Source organism: Zea mays, chromosome 4 (assembly GCF_902167145.1).
Source record: "Zea mays cultivar B73 chromosome 4, Zm-B73-REFERENCE-NAM-5.0, whole genome shotgun sequence".
NCBI classification, from domain to species: Eukaryota; Viridiplantae; Streptophyta; class Magnoliopsida; order Poales; family Poaceae; genus Zea; species Zea mays.
In genome coordinates this window covers 100,919,557-100,934,925 of record NC_050099.1, presented here as the reverse complement: position 1 = coordinate 100,934,925, position 15,369 = coordinate 100,919,557, and positions in this window count along the sequence as shown.

Below are 15,369 nucleotides of genomic sequence, written 5' to 3'. Positions count from 1 at the left end.
CGACGGCGAGGTGGAGAGCCGTCTTTAGAAGACTGCTCACGCCGCTCACTGGCACGTTTCACGAGGTTAATGGTCTCGTGGCACTCCGCGGTGCTGTGGCGACCATTGGGGTGCATAGGGCATGAGCTGCTGTTACCCCTCTGTGGTCGTGGGCGTTTGTTGCGGTCGCCCTAGCCTCCGGTCGCGGCTGCGACCACTAGAGCGGTGGACCGCGACTTCTGGTAGTCGCGGTCCTTTTTATTTTTCTTCTTTCCGTCCCGGGGGACGGTACCCGAGCCACCCGACTGGGCAACTCCGGTTTGTGAGGCTGAGTGCCATGCCCGGCCCTCGGCGGCTCTGGCGCATTTATCGGCCAGAGCGAAGAGCGTGGGGACAATTTCCACGTCATGTGTGGCCAACTTCTCCAACATTTTTTCATCACGTACTCCCTGTCGGAAGGCCGTGATGATGGAAGCATCAGAAATACGAGGTATAGTACCTCGCACCTTGGTGAAGCGGGAGATGAATTTCCGGAGGGTCTCCCCGGGCTCCTGCCTCACCGCATGGAGGTGGGCCTCCACACCGTGCTGCTGGTAAGCACTGGCGAAGTTTGCAACGAACCGCGCGCAGAGCTCCTCCCAGGAGTAGACTGACCCCGGGGTAAGGTTCATGAGCCAGGTTCGGGCAGGTCCAGACAAGGCTACATGGAAATATGTCGCCATTACAGCGGTGTTTCCACCTGCTGCCGTGATGGCGGTGACGTACACCTGTAGGAACTCCGACGGGTTCGATGTCCCGTCGTACTTTTCCTGCAGGTGTGGCCGGAACTTGGGTGGCCATGACGCTGCGCGGAGATTATCCGCAAGAGCGGCGCAGCCTACACCGGCCAAGGGGACACCCGTTTGGGACCGGGTGCCCATCGGTGTCTGCGGTGCAACCGCAGCGAAATCTTGATCGAGGTTGCGACCATCGATGTTTTGGCAACGCTCGCGCGCCCTTTCCAAAGAGACCCGGGCATCCTCTCCCGCACGCCTGCGGTTGAGTTCTGCCCGTAGATCGTTGGTCTGTGCACCCCTTACCGAGGGTGAGCGCACAGATGCTGACGCCTCGTGTTGGCGCCGGGATGACCGCGTCCTCGACCTGGTCGAGGTAGAATTTGCCATACCGAGTAGTCGGTCGATGTCGTCCCACCATTGCTTCATGGCCCCCGGTGAGGCCGTGGAGCTTGGAGGGTGCCGCAACAACTCCTTGGCTGCCGACAATGCCCCCGGAGATGCCCTCAATGGAGTCCGGGACATTTGCGCAGCCGTGTGCTGTCGTGCGGCATGCACAACAACTATGCCTGGCACTGGGTGGTTGGGAGCCTGCGGTGTGGAGGAAGCAGCTTCTCCCTCCACCGCAAAATCTACCAAAGTCTCGGCGCGGTGCTCAATGATTTGCACCATCATGCTTTGGCAAGGAAGCAAGCAAAAACCTAAAGCCTAGCCCCCTACCTGGCGCGCCAAATGTCGGAGAGCAAATCTCCGGCCGGGTGGCGGAGTGCACCCGCCCTAAATCCTAAGATGAGGAGGGGCCTAGGTGTTTTGCTTGTTAGCAGGGAAAACGGGAAGAACGCAAGAACACACAAGGGTTTAGAGTGGTTCGGGCCGCCGGAGCGTAACACCCTACTCCACTGTGTGATGTATTGCTTGTGAGCTTGTATGAGCTTGTGAGTTTAAGATTGGATCTAAAGATTGAGCCTCCCTTTTGTAACGTCGCATGCCTCCCCTTTTATAGCTGAAGGGGGGCATGCACAAAGGTATTGAACCCCGACATGTGGGCTCAGGGACATAAAGAATATAGCACTTGGGGCCACAAATGCTTACTGCCGGGGCGATCTTCTTGTGTCCTGACGCCCGAGATCTGCGTATCCTTGGCGTGCAGGGGAAGCTTCTTGTAGAAGGGATGATGAGTACAGTGTGCTGCTCGGCACGGGCGCACTGTTCGCCAATAGACTGGTCAGGCGCGCCGTCTGCTGGATGACCCTGACATCGTCCGTTGGACAGGACGCATTAAATGCTGAGAGGGCACGTCGTCCGTCAGCGTGGTGGCAGGCGGCGCGTCCTCTCCGCAATAAATGCAGAGGCTACACGACTGTATGGTCCTTACGTCAGGCTTGGCCCATTGGCTTATGTCACGGGCCACAAGCCACACGGCAGCAGCGGGTCTCTACCTCAGCGGGAAGCGTAGGGCAACGCCTGGACACGTACTGGCACCGGACCCCTACTCATGTCGGGATCCTCCTCGTCCCGGGACCTTGCCAAGGCCCGGACCTTACTCGGAAGGACCTGGGGCTTACCCGAGGTACCCGGCATGCCCTCTGCAGAGGTCCGGACCCATCGATGCACCTTGGGAAGTATTATCTTTCCTTGCCACGTGGTGCCCCTAGACCTGCCCATGTGGTGGGGTCGGGTGCCGCTCTCCGTGTGGCCTAGAGGTGTCGTACGGGTGCAGTGCCTTCATAATGTAGAAGAGGGTACCCCTGATTCAGGGTACCGACAAATACGATTACAGTATCTCAAGCTGTCATTTACCGTATTTTCTTGTATTTCTAATTCTGTTCTATGTATCTGTGTATGAGGAGACACACTTGTCGTTCACACAGCAAACAAGCAAGAACTAGGACTCGAACTATAGAGCCTCGGCCATGAACACACAGTCAAGAACCGGTGAGGCGACTAGAGGTGGTGAATGTAAATCAATTAAATTTTGCTGTTAAAACTAAAATTCAGCACTTCACTTCAATTGAGATAAAGAAAGCGCTCAAACCAAAATCATGTCAGTAAACCAGTGATCTCATGATTTCAAAATGTTTCTAATACTCATATGAGACCAACAAAACAAACGGATCGCAAATCGAATACCGAAAAGTCCCAATCGGTCCAAAACCGTGCCGTGAACTAGTGCTGATTTCAACAGCACAAAAATCAGTTTCTAGATGAGAAACTTAACCAAACAAACTCCGATTGAGATGAAATTTTACACACACCTTGAAAAACGTGTTTCCAATGTCTCCTCAAATTTTGAGCTCAATCAGATTTGTAAATCAGTCGCAGATTTGAAAATATAGTCAGAATTGGGGTTTTGTTAGGGTTTTCTAGAACGAGTTTAAACTGAGTTCTTCTCAACAAAATGTGCAACAACAATGTGTATGCAGTGATTCGAGAAGTGTAACTCACCACCAATCAATCCCCAAACCAAATCCTCACAAGAACTTGATGGTTCTTCACAAGATCATAAAGAGTGGAGAGGGAAGAACACAAGAGCAAATAGACTCAAAATTTCAGCAAGAATGAAAACTGAGATTGAGAGCAAACATATATAGTAGAAGAAATAAAAGAAGAAGAGAAACTCACTTAAACGACCAAAAGCCATATAAAAGCCAAAAACAGGTCATTCAAAGCAAGCAAAGCTTGGTTCCCAAAAAAAATGGGCAACGACTCAACACGACTAAATAGAAAAGGTAACCTCACAAGTCTCCATAATACGGTTAGTCTTTAGGTTAAGAACATGATAAGCACGAGAATGTAATGCATAACTCAGAAAAATCTCATTAGAAAACCGAGACTCAAATTTGTCCAAATTTGAGTCTCGGTTCTTAGTCCCCTCAACATGATCGATTCCTCACGCGGTTAAGCGTTAAAACGAGGATTAAGCTTCGATATCGATTGAAAGTTGTCTAGAGGGAGTGAATAGGCAAGCAAAAAAAAAAATTCAACAAAAACTAGAAACGAACTAGGTAAAACCGGTTCAACGGATGTCAAACTGGTTCAACCGGTCTGCACGAGTCGAACTAAAGAATGAGATATAAAACTAAATTGATTTCAAAATTCACCCAGTTAACTTTGCAAATGGGATGTCCTAGATGATCCACAGGGTTCAAAATAGTAGATCTGATAAGGACACTTCTCAAAATCCACACAACAAAAAGATATAAACAATTTTTCCACGGAATGGCGAGAGAACGAACAAACATAATGAGCAAGAATACAAGAGACACAAGATTTATCCTGAGGTTCGGTCACAGCACAAAGGTGCCATACTTCCTTGTGGAGTCAGCCACAAAGAGTTGGGTCTCTTTCAACCCTAATACTCCCTTCACCAACCAAAAAGGTCAAGCCCACACACTAATCTTTGCTCAAACGAGCGGGTACTACAAACTTTCTTGTAGTCTTCCACAAGATTTGAAGACTCACAAGCGACACCTAGTCGTCTAGGAGCTAGAAGTGATGAGGACATCACTTTCATACAAACAATGCATGGACCGACAACACGAGCAAGTGTACGAAAGTTGAATCTCCAGGTGTTTTAGAGCTTACACTTGGTGCCATGGATGTTTTAATGATTAGGAACTTTGGAGAGGACCATCAAGGACTTGGTAAAGTCCATGGTGTCGAGGAGGAGCACCAAGGGCATCAAAAACAGGAAGGAGATCAAGTCTGACTCGGTTGTGATTTCATCTCGGGTTCCTAGACCAATCTACACTAAAATGGACGCCCAGGACGCATCTGGACTCTGATTATGACGAACTTTATATGGTTGGAAAGATAAGAAGATTATCTAACCAACCCAACTGGTCCCACATTATAATTCATCAGGAGTCAACGATAATGTTCATAACAAGTATGCGCTCAGATTCTGTATTGGTGTTGTGACACCGTCTTTTGGGTCATTGGGCCATGTATCATGTTGGAGCCCATTACGGGTTCCTACATGGGTTGTGCACTCCCCTAACCTCTATTTTAACAGTAGCCGCCACCACATTAGAGATTGGATTTTACTTAGATCATATCTATCACCGAACAATATTGTCGTTCATCAGTTTGTGAGACCCCACCTCGTGATCAATGCAGTTTTGATTGCATTCTTCCAATTCTTGCTTGTGTTCTTGATTGCGCTTGCAGGGATAAGGCTTCGTAGCGAGGTCACTCGTGTGTCGTGGGTGCTAACCAACAGAGCAGTGGTGTAGTGATTGCGAGGATCCATTCGCTTGGAGCCTTAAATCATCATTGTCGAGATCTCCACCCAATCAAGTTATCATACATCACGGGAGATCGAGCCTCGACCTCTATCAAGTGGTATCCGAGCTAGGGCCCATTTAAAGAAGGTGGGAATGATGAGGACATCCTCCAATATTACCCATTGGCAAAGACGCAACAAGACCTTGACCTAGGACACAAAACTCAATATGGCAAAATCTGAAACCAAATTGTGCAAAGGCTAAGGCAAAGTATTTAGGTCAGGATACACTAATGGGTTTTAAAGATATGACCTAATGTTAGGACTCTTTTCTCTTTGGCTTTTTAGGTTATAGAGCGAACAAAATGAATCTAAAGGTAGGATTATACCTCACGAGCAACCTGAATCTTGATACCACTTGCTAGAAGGCAAGTGCACAAAAAGCCGCACAAAACAAAGAAAAAAATAGAAAAATAGAAAAAAGAAAAAAAAATGTGCACATAAGCAGGAACACCATTGATCTGTGCAGCTCTATGATTCATCTTATTTCCATCATGTTTCCTGGTTGTACCTAGATCCTTGTTATCTTCTTTGTGTCTTCCTCCAACTGTTCTAATACATTCTCTAGGCCAACAGCTAGGACGAGTATTTTGGACACTTATTCAGCATTTCTATCTGTTACTGACTTGTGTGCCACAAATATATATTAGTGAGCCTTCCCAAAGCTCCACCTTTCTCTCGAGCATAATAGGTACTCCTTTGCAATCACACCCACGCTCTTTAGGTTGTCACATCGGCCACTGTTTGCCACCTGCAGTGCTAGTAGAACCTTGTAAGAGCGGGGTAAGCCGCTTCATAACTTGTGTTCCACCACCATCCTTGAGAGTAGTTGTAGGATTTACACCTTTTGCTTATTGCTTTGTTTGTATTTTGTACTAACAATGATAGGAATATTTCATCTAGAGCTCCGTGACATGATGAGAGCTATGTGTGATGCACTCAACATGAACACTGAAAGGTTGAAAAGAGTTTCAGAACTTGTTGAACAGATGGAGACGATGAGGACTCATCTACCAAAGCCTACAATTCTTCCGCAGGTGATTATATTCATGCTTTTCCATCCAACGATGATATAGATGCTGAAAAATATATTGAGTGGGAAACTAAGATAGATTGTCTTTTCGCAAAATATTTTATGTGCGAACGGAAAAAGATAAAAAAGGCAACTAGTGTTTTGACCCATTCCGCTTTATCTTGGTTGGAGTCCTTAACTCCATCTGATAAACCACAAACTTGGGCTAATATGAAAATGCTTATGAGAGAACGATTTGTTTCTTCTAATGATGTCATGCCTTCAAATAAACTTGAGTTACCTTTATTACATAATAATTGTACTAATAATTCTTGTGATAAAAATAGTTGTGTGATTATTCTTCTATTACTTATATGCCACAACTTGAGCACAAACTTGATATTGTTTCTTCCAATCCTGTTAATTGTGCTAAAATTAGAACTTTCAATCCTATAATTAGTGTGCATGATGAGCTGAAATTGTTATCTTCTTTAAATACTTTGGGTTATATTGAATTTGATGTTCTATGTAATCTGAATAATTTATCGGAGAAACTTTCTTTTACTGCTGATTTTCCTTGGTTATCTAAACATACATATCATGCTATTGGAAAATATACTTGTAAAGGAGACTATATGGTACATCGAGTATATATTTGTTCAAATATGAAATCTCCTTTTGGCATGAAACAATATGTTCAATTAGATAGTTGTGCTAAAGTTAACCATATCATGTCTGGTTTCATGTGTCCTTCTTTGTATGTTTTGCAATAATATGGTCAAATTCAAGAAGGGGAGCAACGCTGGACGATGTTAAGACCTACAACAACACCTTATGCAGGCACCAACAACTTTGAGTCGAGGACGACTCAAAACCAAGAAGGGGAGAATGATGAGTACATGAGCATCAAATATATGGTAAAGGCCCAATAAATGATAGAGTTCAAAACTCAAGGGGAGTTGAAGTCCAGTGTTGGGGGCCTTCTTCTCCGCCGAAGGTCCTCTAAGCAAAAACACCTTCAGCAAGATGGTATGCAAGCAGACATAACATGAAGGTATATGTCGAAGCTACAATCAAGGGAGCTTCGGCATGATGACACGCTTAAGACGAAGGGCAGCACCGACTTAAAGAGGAAAAGACCGCTTAGCCCTTGATAATTTGTGTCATGGTTATAATTAGTTATCAAGGACACATATGTAATTTTGTCCGGGCTGCGTCCCGTGCCTATAAATAGATGAACAGTACCCCCGTACTGTTCACATTGACCTGTAATCGCTCGCATGTCACTCTTGGATTCTTACCTTCTGTCAAGCCAAAGGTACAAATGTGATTCAATATCATTAATGCTCGTTCATAATTATATAATGAGAATAAAGATAACCTGATAATTTGGTATGACTATTCATGTTCTTTATATATCTCAAATATTCCTGTTGTTTATTATATATTGGGATGATGAAGGCTTGTCCTTCATAACCTTCATCTGAAGATCATTATATCCTAAGGGAGATAATGCTTTGAAGGACGAAGGTCGTTAACCATTAACATTTGTGTTGCCTTGTTCTTAACTCATAGCATTTGAGAACAAGTGACCAACATCCAGTTTATTCGCGAATCTAGTTCATACTGCAGGAGTGGTCCTCACAAAAACAGACGCCCAGGCCACATACGAACCCCATTTTAGACATTCTAGACTAGAGGTGGCAATGGATACCCGAAACTTGAGACCCAATGGGTTTTTACCCCATTAGGGTACAAGTTTGGGTCAATTTTCATACTCATGGGTTTGTTAATGGGCATAAATCTATACCCGACGAGTTTATGGGTACGGGTTTGTTCCTATAGTACCCAAACCCGTGGGTTTTTTAAACCCGACCAAACCTAGTGCATATTGTCATTTTATTTTATAAACGAACAACAAACTTGTTATTCTTTATTTACTTCCTATTTTTTATCAAATGGTGAATGTATAAGTAGTCGGTGAGAGTGTTGCTTGCTTGCTATTATAGTTTTTACTAGCGTTATATATGTGGTGGATGGATAACTTAGTGCAAGGTCACTTAATTATACAACTTATTATTTGTATTTCATTCTCTCTACTAATAATTTTTATACCAAATCATGAACTCGTTGTTCATCACATAAATTTCGGACCATGATCTCATTAATCATTACGATACTTATTGATTATGAGAAGAACAAGAATATTGGAGATGAAACCCGTGGGTACTCGCTAACTCGATGGATACGGGTTTGGGCAAAATCCCAAACACGTCATGGGTACGTGATGTTTAATGGGCATATACTTTTTTCACGGGTACGAGTTTGGGATGGCAAAACCCATCGGGTTTGTACCCGTTGCCATCTCTATTCTAGACATCATTGGAAAACTAAGGACATAAGATTTCCAACTCAATTGATCCCACATCAAAATACTCTTAGAGATGATCAGAATCGTTGTAACAAAATGATATCTAGAATCTACCGGAAATCAGCTACACCTGTTTTCGGGCCTAAAGGCTTTGTACATCCTAGCGTTGCTCGACCACCCCCATGTCCACCGCCTGATTCTAGGACGAATCCAATTCAAGTGGGGGAGGATGATGAGGACATCACTCCCATACAAACAATGCTTAGACCGACAACACGAGCACGTGCATGAAAGTTGAATCACTAGGTTTGTTCTAACCTAGTCAATTGTGTTTTAGAGCTCACGGTTGGTGCCATGGATGTTTTAATGATTAGGAACTTTGGAGAGGATCATCAAGGACTTGGTGAAGGCCATGATGTCGAGGAGGAGCAGCAAGGGCATTCGACTGTGATTCCATCTCGAGTTCTAGGACCAGTCTGCACTAAAATGGACACCTATGACGCATCCGGACTCCAATTGTGACGAACTTGATATGGTTGGAAAGATAAGAAGATTATCTAACCAACCCAACTATCCCACATTAAAATTCATCTAGAGTCATCAGGAATCGTTGAAACAAGTCACACTCAGATTCTGTTTAGGTGTTGCGACACCATCTGTTGGGCCGTGTTTCGTGTTAGAGCCCATTAGGGGTACCTCCAGGGGTTCTGCACTCCCCAACCTCTATTTTAACAGCAGCTGCCACCACATTAGAGATTGTGTTTTGCTTAAATCATATATGTCATCGAACTATAACGTCGTTCATCGGTTTGTGAGACCCCACCTCATGATCAATGCAATTTTGATTGTGTTCTTCCTGTTCTTGCTTGTGTTCTTGATTGCGCTTGCAGTGATAAGCCTTCATGGCGAGGTCACTCGTGTGTCATGGGTGATAACCAATGGAGCGGTGGTGTAGTGATTGCGAGGATCCGTTCGCTATGAGCCTTGGATCATCAACGTCGAGATCTCCACCCAATCAAGTTATCGTATCTCACGGAAGATTGGGCCTCGACCACTATCATGAAGCTCCAAAAGTAATGAATCCATAAAGAACTCAATGTAGTACCAAAGCTCAAATCAAGAAGATCAAGAAGGATATGAAGATGAAGCAAGAGAACCCCAGCTCTCAAATTCACTCAAAGATTTCTCTCCAAAGATTTGAAATGGGAGGGGCAAGAGATGCGTGAGAGAGAGTGGGGAGTGTTTCTCAGGTTAGAAATGGAGTTATATGCATGCTCTTGTGTGGAGGAGAGAGGTAGGAGTGAGTATATATAGGTGGGGCTCCAAAACTAGCCGTTTGGAAGAAGTCTACGCTAAACCTGGCTGAACCGGGATGGAACCAGGCTAAACCGATTTCAACCAGAGAGGAACCCGACTGAAGTCCCGGCTGAGTGGCCATGTGGATTGGGAAAAATCTCGACTGAAGCAGCCTAAAACCCGACTGAACCGGCTTCTAGCAGAGCCGATCTCGGTTGACTTCCCGGCTGAGCCAGGATTTCAATCCTGGCTGAGACAGCCTGAATCCCGGGCTCTCGGCTGAACCAGGATTTTCCAAAAAGGTTTATGGACAAAAACTAGCTGAACTAGCTTTGAGGCCAACTCAACCGGGTTTTACCAGAGAGAAATTTTGGTCAAGATAAACTTAAAAGGTTGTACGACATACTTGCACTAAGGATTAACAAGGGTAAAATAGAAGTTTTGAATCAAGAATTTTGAGCTTTAGTACCAACACCAACCTTCTTTTTGGATCCCCTTGATAGTACGATGATTCCTATACTCAAGTTAAATAAATATAATTAAGTGAACTCCTTGAGTCATTGGTGTCTCATGTGTGATTTCTCCATGGTGTTGCTTCACATGGATCATAAGCATCTTTGTCTCACCTTTTGAAGCAAATACAAATTGAACGTGTGACTTGAACCATTTCACCATATATGAGCTCAACTCATGGCTTTAAGTCACTTGACTAATGCATCAACACAATATAACTCTTCATAGCTGATTATTTCATCGACTCAGTGCAAGTACTCTCTTCTTAACCTTATCCACGATACCTCGATCCATGAGCCGTTGCTTGGCCTTCACCTTTGCTTAGTCCCTCAAAGCCATTTCCTTGTTATCGTTACCCTATCAAGTCATTCTTGAGTCACATCATATTGAACATCCATTGACAGAATCATTTCTTAAATATTGTGAACCTTGCTTGAATGTCATCTAGATATAAATGCTAAGATCAATTAAGCTCTAGTTTGATTCTCATAGAAGCATATATGGACTAATATAATATGGTCAAGGCCATTCACAATTCTTCATATCTTATTCATTTTGGCTTGACCAATCCTCTTAATCACTTCAATCTCTAATCTGATCATATTTATGCATAGTGATTTCTCAGATCTTGTCCATAAATTCAAAACAATATAGAGACCATATTATATCCATTTGCATTGTCTCCTTTGATGTCTGATTATCTGATAGATGGTCTTTTGTCTTTTGATCTTCATAGAATATCTCATCTCCATATATCCAAATGACCTTACTTATGAGATATCCTCTGTTGGTCACTTGTTCTCAAATGCTATGAATTAAGAACAAGGCAACACAGAATGTTAAATGTTAATGCCCTTCATCCTTCGAAGCATTATCTCCCTTAGGATATAATGATCTTCAGATGAAGGTCATGAAGGACATACCTTCTTCATAGTAGCTTATGTTAATAAAAGAAGAAGTATATGAAATATAAGAGACAACATGAACAATCATATAACATTATCAATTCATTCTTATTATATTAACATGGAAAAACAGACAATATTGAATTACATATGTACCTTCGGCTTGACAGAAGGTAAAAAGTACAAGCGTGACGCGCAAGCGAATACAAGTCAGCGTGAACAGTACGGGGGTACTGTTCATCTATTTATAGGCACAGGGCGCAACCTGTGAGAAATTACATTCATGCCCTTTACATTTATTATTAACTCATATACGAATTTATGAGGACTAAATAGCCTTTTCTCCTTTAAGTCGATTCCTTTTCCCGCGAATGAGCCGAAGCTCCCTTGCGCGTAGCTTCGGAGTAGCGGCAACCTTGATCACGATCATGCTCTTCTCCTCGTGTAGGCTTTTATTATGAATTCGAAGGTACCTATCCATAAGCCATACTTGGAAGACATTGTTAAATTACGTTTTTGAGGACCTTTAGAGGACGAAGGCCCCCAACAGTAGCCCCTCGCAGTATTAATTTGTTTAAGATAACGAATTCAGACCGCGGCATGGACAAAGGCCTTAAGCCGAAGGTCCGAAAAAACACCTTCCCTTTGCTAGAATAGCAACAGTCAATGATAGACGGGACCCTCCAACTCGGGGCGCGTCGAGCGTATAAATAAGAACTTACCCTGACCACATTTGGTACTCTGTTTGTGCCACTTGCTTTATTTGCTTAATTTTATAGCTCTTGCTCACCAACGCTTGCTTAGTTTCTCAAGCTTTCTAAGCTTCGGTTTGAAGGACACATTTTCGTCATTTCCGAAGAAAAGATGTCTCAAGACAAGAAAGTTGCTGCTGAGACGAAGCTAACCGAAGAGGAGAAGCTCTTTGAGCAGAAGAAGGCTGCGAATCCTTATATAGCTGGGTTTTTAGAATCAATGGCAAAATCAAATACAGAGAAGATTACAAAAGATATATTGGAGGGCCTGTCTAAAGATACTGGTGACAGTGATAGTTATGATGCTGAAAGTTGGGGTGAAGATTCTGAGGACCGGCTTTGGAGGCCAAGTCATTCGATTTTTGGAAAATCGACCATCAAACAAAATCACCTTGAGAGCATGAGAGGAAGATACTTTCGGGATATGTCTATTGTGAGAGCTGGCGGAGACAACAATGTCCCTGCCCCTGAGGAAGACGAAGTTGTGATTTACCGAAGCTTCTTCAAAGCTGCGCTTCGGTTTCCATTGAGCAGGTTTGTGGTTGAAGCGTTGAAAATTTATCAGATCTTCCTTCATTAGATAACCCCCGAAGCTATTATTAGAATGGGAATTTTTGTCTGGGCTGTGAGAAGCCAGGGAGTGGAGCCAAGCGCAAAATGTTTCTGCAGTATGCATGAACTTGCATATGAAACGAAAGCCATGGGCAAGGAACAATATCACAATAACTTTGACTGTTATGGATTTACTGCCCGCCCCAACGCAAGCTATCCGGTGCCAACATACCGAAAAAGGTGGCCTGGAGCCTAGATGGAGGAATGGTTTTACGTGAAGAATGACTTGAAGGCAAGAGAAGATATTAAATAAGTTATTATGCACCTCATTTGGTCCCGTTTCGGCCTTCGAAGGCCGAAGGTTGAAATCGATGAAGCCGCTGAAGCATGCCAGAAGGCCATTGGTACTGTATGCTTCTTTATTAGTACAAGGGATTTAATCCAAGAGCATATAGCCTTTAGAGTATAACCGCTTGTAGAGAACTGGGAAATGCCGAAGGAGTCTGTCACCGAGTCTAGCGAAGGTGACCTGGTTCGACTGAAATACACCTTCAGATACGGAGATAAATTCGATGAACCAAACGATGACTGGCTAAAATGCATTGAAGCTACCAGTGATGAACTGCTTGGGCCGTATTCCAAAGCAGAAGATAATGCATTATCCACATCCTTCGGGGGCCGAGGAAAAAAGAGATTGAATAGGGTTTTTGATGCCATTGGTTTTGTTTAACCCGACTACTGCTACTCGCTGTGGGGACGGGGAAAGAAGAGGAAAACTGCTGCTTCAGCCAGGACTGCTGCTTCGACCACTCCAGATGAGCCTACGCCGAAGAGCAAAAAGTTGAAAGTCCTTACCCACCGACCGCGTTATATTGAACCGGACATGGTGCCTGAGTTTGGCGGAGAGACTTCTTCAGCTGCTAAACCAAAGGAGCCCATTTCTCCTACGCAGAAGGCTGAAGATCCGGCTATAATGCCGAAGGTACCCTCAGCCGAGCTAGCTGAGTCGAAGATTGATAAAGGTAAGGTCGAAGAGCCAAAAATTGAAGGAACACAAATGTTAGTTTAAGCCCTTCGGCAGAAGTAACAGTGCCGAAGGCACAAAAAAGTCTTGCGGCAACTCCCAAAAGAAGAAGGATGGCAAATGTACTAGATGTGTTAGAAACAGTAAAGGCTTTAAGCTCTACTCCTTCAGGGAAAATCGCCGAGGCTTCGAAAATGCAAACCGAAGCTGAAACAAAACCGGTCAAAATTGGAGTTGCAGTAAGCCAGGCTAGTGCCGAAGCTGGGCCTTCAGAGCTCGCTAAGAAAAAACCTTCGGAAATTGAAGAGAAGACAGCAGAGGAAGAGGCTATAGAACAGACTTTGCCTAAAAAAGTTGCCACTCCTGCTCCCGAAGCTTTAAAAGAAAGTATTGAGTATATCATCTGACATGCTTCGGGAAAAAGACTCTGTAAAGAAGAAGAACGAGAAGCTCAACACTATGCCCAAAAACTGAAATATCCGAAGGGGGCATTAGTGTTCAATGGCAGCGGAGAGGAAGATTTTTTGTACTGTCTCCCAGATAGCAAAGAGATATCTGTTTGCAGGGAGATGGGTAGAAGCTTCGGATTTCCAACGTTAGAAGATGGCCTCTCAGTACCGTCGAAGGATGAATTGGCTGACAATTTAGCATATAATAGCATAAAGGTATAAAAGTTAATTTTGTATCTGAAAACGAATTGTTTCTTTTGCTTATATTTGATCTTGTTCTTCTCTTGCAGGGCCTAATCCTTAGCAATGCCCTTAGAGCACAGAAAAATATTGAAGATGAAGGGTATACAATAGCTCTGAACAACCTTCGTTCAGAAGTGATTGAACTAAGGAACGAAGGTCATGAGAAATACAAGATATTAATTTCATTGGTAAATAAAATAAAAGAAGATGAAGCTAGCTCCAAAGCTCAAGCTGAGGCCTAGAAGAATGAAATCGAAGACCTTCGGAAACAACTAGCTGAGGCCAAAGTAAAATGTGCTGTCGCTGAAGCTGATCGAGATGCCAGCGAATATTGGAAAAATTATTTAGAAAAAACAGTTATAGAGCTTCACGCATCCAAGGAAAGATGTTTTGAAAAATCTGTGGAGTGCGTGAAGAAAATAAAGACTAGCTTCGCCAACGTGGGCACTTATTCAAACGAAGATAACTTCATACGAGGCGACTCTGAAGGTGTCATCGAGTGGATCAACGGAGAAGCCGAAGCTTTTGAGGAAATTTTAAGTGATCGTGGGGACGTCTGCACGTTCTTTGGTGCGAGAGGAGTTTCAGCTATCCTGGAGAATGCGTGTTGCAATCATGTTAAAACCCTAGCTTAGGCCGAAGCTGCCTTCTCCGTGGAAGACACAAAGGATCCCTCGGCCGAAGCAAGTTTATTGGGCGGCAAATTTTTCACTGATATTTGGGAAAATGGTGGCCGAAAAATGGCCCATGAAATAATGAAGAAGAGCGAAAAAGATATCCACGACTCTCGTGAAGCAGCAAAGAAAGCTGAGAAAGTTGCAGAACTTGAGAGACGGATAGGTATCGTTTAATGGCTTGCATCTTCGTCGTTTGTTTTCGTAGCTTCGAACTGATTGATTTTTTCTATCGCAGCTGAGCTACCTCCTCCACCAGAGCCGTTCGACCCCCTGGCCGATCCAGAGACAAAGAAAGCGATAGAAATCATTAATATGGCCGAAGCTATTGTCAACGAAGTTGTTACCAAACTGCTTAATGAAGCTGCAGAAAAAGTTCTAAAGGAAGAGTAGTTGTTATTGTAAAAACATTTGTAGGATATTAATGTAACATTTGCTGAACTAAGTCTGTAATATTTGATGTTTATAATTTTGAATCTAATATGTAAGTTGTTTGTAATTCAATTCTTTGTGATGCATGAAATTTTATGTACATACCGTT